Here is a 5,742-nt window from a genome sequence, read left to right as displayed (position 1 = left end):
TGAAGCCATGTATGTGCGTGTGAACAGACTAATAAACTAGCCAAGCCAAGCTGTCTACTATCGTTTACCCAACCTCCCGCTGTTCACTAAGAGCCAGGTATTGAATCTGCTCTTGGGGCTCTCTTCCACATCCACCAGTCGATCACTTTGGTTGGCTGAGATCCACATCATCCGGAGTTGGAAATCGGAATCGTCTACATACATTGAACCCTTTCTCTAACTGGCGCATTTCCTGTACTTTGATAATATATTTAGGTGAACTCTCTACCATCGCCGGTAAATTACCCACTTCTTAAAATCCAGTTTGCAAGACATCTGAGAAGACACTATCAACTTGATCCAGGTTACTGCGTCAACCTGCAGTCTCTGTGTTATGTTTAATACCATTTAGGAAAACTTTTGTCCTAAGAAACTGCAAAGAATTTAGATTCTGAGAAATCCACAAAACTACCTTGTTCCCATGGTCAATCTAAGTATGGAAAACGTTTAGAGTTCTGTGTAATTTATCCACATGAAGCTCGCCGAAATTCAACATTGTTTCAAAAGGATGAACTCATGGCTCCAGAGTGAAAAACGCACATAACCTACTGCGGAACAGAATAAATGAAACAACATGGTTTGTACTACCCAGGAATACGTACTGAAAACACCGGCCATCTATACACTTAGCGTCCAAGTCGGTCTACAAAATACTTATCCCCTCAATAATTTGAGTTTTTGATTGAATGTGGAATTCATTGTTCTTCGGGAACCATATTTTCTTCAAACTGAGCACAACACCTATGTTTGTCGCACTGGGCTCCAACTCAACTTACCAAATCTAAAAAATCCGCTCAAACATATGTGCGGCTTGGGGAACAAAGTTTAGGATTTTGAAGTAGCTCATGACTTCAACTGACACCCCAGACATCACCCTTTATTTGATTCTTATAAACGAAATTTTAAGTAAGCACTAAAGTCACCGCAGTAAGGTGTATCTAAATAGCCAAATATGTTGAAGTTTGACGGAAACCTTATCCCAGTAAGTCTGTTATTGCTTTATTATGACGGTGTACTATGGTTGCTTTGTCCAGTTCAAACAAAGAATACCTAATTCATCGGTGCTTTCTAAATTTATATATACGTATTTTCGTGTATTTGCGTATTATGAGCGTCACGTCGTCATCATTTTTCCCAGTCAGATCCTGGTCTAACATCCGCAACCCTGCTGTGTGCACCGACTAAGCGTCTAAATTTTCAGAATATATCTATTGTTAATAATAAAATTGGAGTACTTACCTGTTCTAATCTTTTTCAATCTTTGTAAGCATGTCTGACCAAAGGTAATTTGATTTTCTTGACAGCGGCCAACCTCATCTTCATGTGTCCTTTTGTGGAACAAACGATTGAATTTATCGAAAGTTACAACTTAAGATTTAGCAGACGCCGAAGTTGAAGATGAAGGTTTTTGCAGTTCCATGGCCACCTTTGCCTAAATGACGTTCCTTTAGTTGCCAGCTCCCAGAAACTTGCGGGTCAACTAATTGTAACCAAAAGCCAACTAACCGGGGCCAAGTTAAATTCAAGTTGATGTAAACTTCACTGTTCCGCCGTGTACGCAGATTATCACAAGGAGTAATAAAGTAAGCGTTTTGAGGAGTTGGGAGAAATGGTTAATTTTTCAGGTAAGGTGAGTCACAAGCTAGGAAATATTACCCCTCACCATACTCTACACCACACGAGGGACAGTGTCACTGCGTCAAGAGGAGATTCACGCAAAGCCGCACTTAATCAAAGTGGTTTCGGTCAATTGCACAGACATTGATAGTATAAATCTCAACTGGTGCGCATCGTCCACAAACAGATCCTGAGCTAAGCTGTGACAAGACACATTTTCAAATAGATTTATAACGGACATTTCCATGTCCCCTCAACCGGCTTCACCTAATTTGTCCACTACATGCGTGTTTACTAGATCCTGCGGCTGACCGACCACAAGTCAGTTCCTGCGCCCAAACCAACTCGGTAGAACTATTGCAACTTCCGCTCAGAACGATAAGTCCTTCATTTGTACATTCCCATTTTTCGTATTGTATTCGACTCAATTAAGGTGTTGTAACCTCACGCTCTTAAAACAAATTTTATTAGTGTCGCTTTCTAGCCTTCTGATTTATCAAGTGGCTTTTGTTGTTAACAATAGAGAACACTATAATTTGTGAGCCCGACGTGACAATACCATGTCAGATCCTCCTGCACATATCATTCCCTCACCTTCAACTGCACCGACACCCAACATCAACGCCGCCTCTGTTCATCTTCCACCATTCTGGCACCACGACCCATGCATCTGGTTCACACAAGTTCAAGCTCAGTTTGCCCTTCGCGGAATCACCCAAGAGCATACTATGTATTACCATGTGGTTGTAGTAATCCCTCCTGAAATCGCAGCCGACTTACGCGACATTTTAATGGACCCTGACGGCACCAAGCCATATACTCAATTACTTACCGCCATCATCAAACGCTGTAGTTTATCCGAACATAGACGACTGGAACAACTACTCAGCGGAGAATCTTTCGATGGCTCTACCCCGTCTCAACTGTTGTGACGACTTTACAACATCATGGGGGACCGTAAAATTGATGAAGCCGGTTGAGGGGACATGGAAATGTCCGCTACAGACTACAGAAGAATTTGCAACGTTTAACACAAGGAAACTACGACTTCGTGTGCCAGTGGGGTGTGCATTGGTTTCCTTGACTACTCAAAAGATTAGGCCTGATGGGATCACAGTTGCAATGCGTCTCAGATTTAGGAGTCTGCTATGCACATCAGTAACATAAAGCGCATAAGATATAAACAGATAGTTTTTGCTCACCTCAGCAGGACAGTATTTGCGAAGCACGTCAAACTCAATCATAGTCTGATAACATTTCAAGTCCATTATAGCGACTGGTCCAATTAACAGTTTAGGATAAATCACTGTCTGATGCAAAAATGTTTTTGGCACTTGTTTGTGTTTCGGCTACGCTGGATGACAACCAGGGTAGCCTGGAAGCCCAACTTTCTGAAAACCCAGACTGACTGATCAAGTGGGACGCTATCCTCATTAGTGATCACTTAGTTATCCAACTGGCTTTTTGCTGGTCCTTAACGCATGAGTCTGAAAAATGTGGTTTTGTCGCACACTGATGTTTATCTGTATCACTTGGATTGACTTTACTGTTTCCGATTCTTGGATTGGTAGGGAAATATCCTTAAATCTTCGTGCATTGACGTACTTTCGTACTACTAAACTTACCTAGAGACTGCTAACGACCTTGCGAATAAATCAGAACAGATGACCCATGAACTAATGTTTTTTCTTAACCGTCAGTGAATCCCATGCAGGTTTAGACCTCAAACGACTTTTAACGATAGTGCTCCTGAGTCTAGTCTTGAGTATTCCCCTTATGAAAACGGCAATCATTATATGTATACGATTGTAAATATTATTATTACTTGATATATATATATATATAACTGCTTCACATTTACACAGTGGAAGTCCATTCTTCTGTTGAGGACACTTAAAGCACAAACTCTTAGTTATCCTTTTTTAAAAGGAAATGATCAGTGTAGGTGTCACGTAATTAGAACCATGCTACATACCGTCTACAACTTTTGTACGTCTGATGTTGACAGTCTTCTTTAGGAGATGATAGTAAATTCTGTGGATTGGCTTTGATGTTGTAGCACTTGTAAACTGCTCTTTTTCATGCTCAGTATCATCTTTTTCCCATCATTATCAGTCACATCTCTGTACAAAAGTTTGTTTTACGGAAATACAACCGCTACCGCCCGGTCGTTGGCTCCAACGTGACTTTGAGACTTTTGCTGAGTAACTGTTGTTGTGACCGCCGGTTGGCTATATTTGACCGCTGCTAACACTAAATATGAACAAACATTTCAGCTGCAAACACTGGACTAATATATTCACAATTGTGGAATAATATTTCGATCACCGGAGATTTGAAATACAGGAAGCTAGAACTATTCTTGGCGTGGTGGTTCAACGGAATACGGAACTACGGAATCTCCTATTTTGAACTGAGTCAAGATTTACTTGGATTTTTCTCCTTGTGACTTCGTAGCTGGCTTACATCAGTAATTTGTTCAGTTCACTAGAGACTCCATAGGGCCGTTAACCACTACGATGTCATTTCTTTGTAAAGATAAATCACCAAGCTTCTATTGTCAAAACTTTGTCCTACAAATTTGCACAGGTATGCATACTAATGATCCAAACATGAAATGACCGCGATTGCGCGTACGTGAGCTGCGTTAAATGCAACCTTAATCCTTCAAAACCCAAAGGGTATCTGAACAACAGTATTTTTTTGCCTTACCTCTTTGTACGTCCTACAACTTATTTACTTCTGTCGGTTTTAAATGTAAGTATTTCGTAAGTTTTCTGATAGGTTCCACAGATCCAGTAGTATGATCCACAGACCTATGTTATCCTACATAAGTCTTTAATTAGAAGAAGAAGCTGGGGTCATCACAAACTACAATTATAGCAACATCCTATACACAGTTTTATCAGCTAGATCTGAGCTCTACAAGTTGGGAGGAGCCTTAACCCGTGGATATTCACCCGATATATGTTTATATCTGAGGCTATGACGAACATCCACCCTTGTACTAATTGGTTTTCAACACAAGGTATGGCAATTAGTTGAGGGAAATCACGCTTTGTAATTTGAAGATTAAATCGAAATGGAAGAAACGAGATGGCCTAACTGATACTCCGTGTCTATAAGAGGGAAGTAAAATTTACTTCGGTCGTTCAATCAATACATTTGGTCATACTCCAACATATCTAGTAAACGGTAAACAGGTATAAGAGTGCGAAATATTCTCCGCTTCTCAGCACAGACTGGCCTCGCTGATAAAGAAAACAAGTAAAATTACAGAATCTCCTGTCAATACGATCACTCCGTACGTGACTCGGAGAAATACACTTTTACAAAATGGGTGAAACGTCCATCTGAGAAATCGCTACTCGAGGAGCCAGTCAATACGGGACCACAGATACATTCTGGGATGGAGAGATGAGCGACCCTGCATCTGAGACGTAATCGCGCTACTGTTTAGCCACTCAAGGCCGAAAAATTGTGTTCAACAACCGTCCGGAAGTTTTTGGGTTCAAAACTCCCGGAGATTTCATGAGATGCGCACTACTGATGATTCCCAGCAGGGATGAAACAGTTGCACAGTGCTTCTAAGATTTGAAGAATGAGCTGACCCCACTGACAAGACAAAACCCCAAATGAAAATAGTATCCAAAAGAAGATCCTAACCCCTACTGCTTAGATTTCATTGAAGGGCGACGGTTTTCTTATGTTCTCTGTAGAGGCTATTTGGGTGAACTAGCAGCACTTTGATTTTCATGCCCCCTTCGGGTTGTAATACAGGTATGCAACAGGAGTTTGTTACATGCGCGTGAATAACTTATTTAGCAATTATCTGGGCGATTCATACAAAACATTACCAAAGGAAGGCTGGTACAATGCGACTTGAATAAAAAAGCACTTTAATCGAATATTCTGTTCCACCGATAAGTTCTATTTACTTTTCAAAAACCTGCTTTTAATTTTGTCACTCCTGACAGGCAGTGCACGCTCAATCATTGATTTAAAAAAGCAGGTCTTAGATGAGAGGTCACCGTTAGCCTAATCCAGTTGTTGATTCAACTTTCAAGCGGTCTACTAATAGCACAC

This window comes from Opisthorchis viverrini, assembly GCF_000715545.1.
Source record: "Opisthorchis viverrini unplaced genomic scaffold opera_v5_3, whole genome shotgun sequence".
Taxonomy (NCBI): domain Eukaryota; kingdom Metazoa; phylum Platyhelminthes; class Trematoda; order Opisthorchiida; family Opisthorchiidae; genus Opisthorchis; species Opisthorchis viverrini.
The sequence above is the reverse complement of the archived record's forward strand: the minus strand, read 5'-3'. Positions refer to the sequence as shown.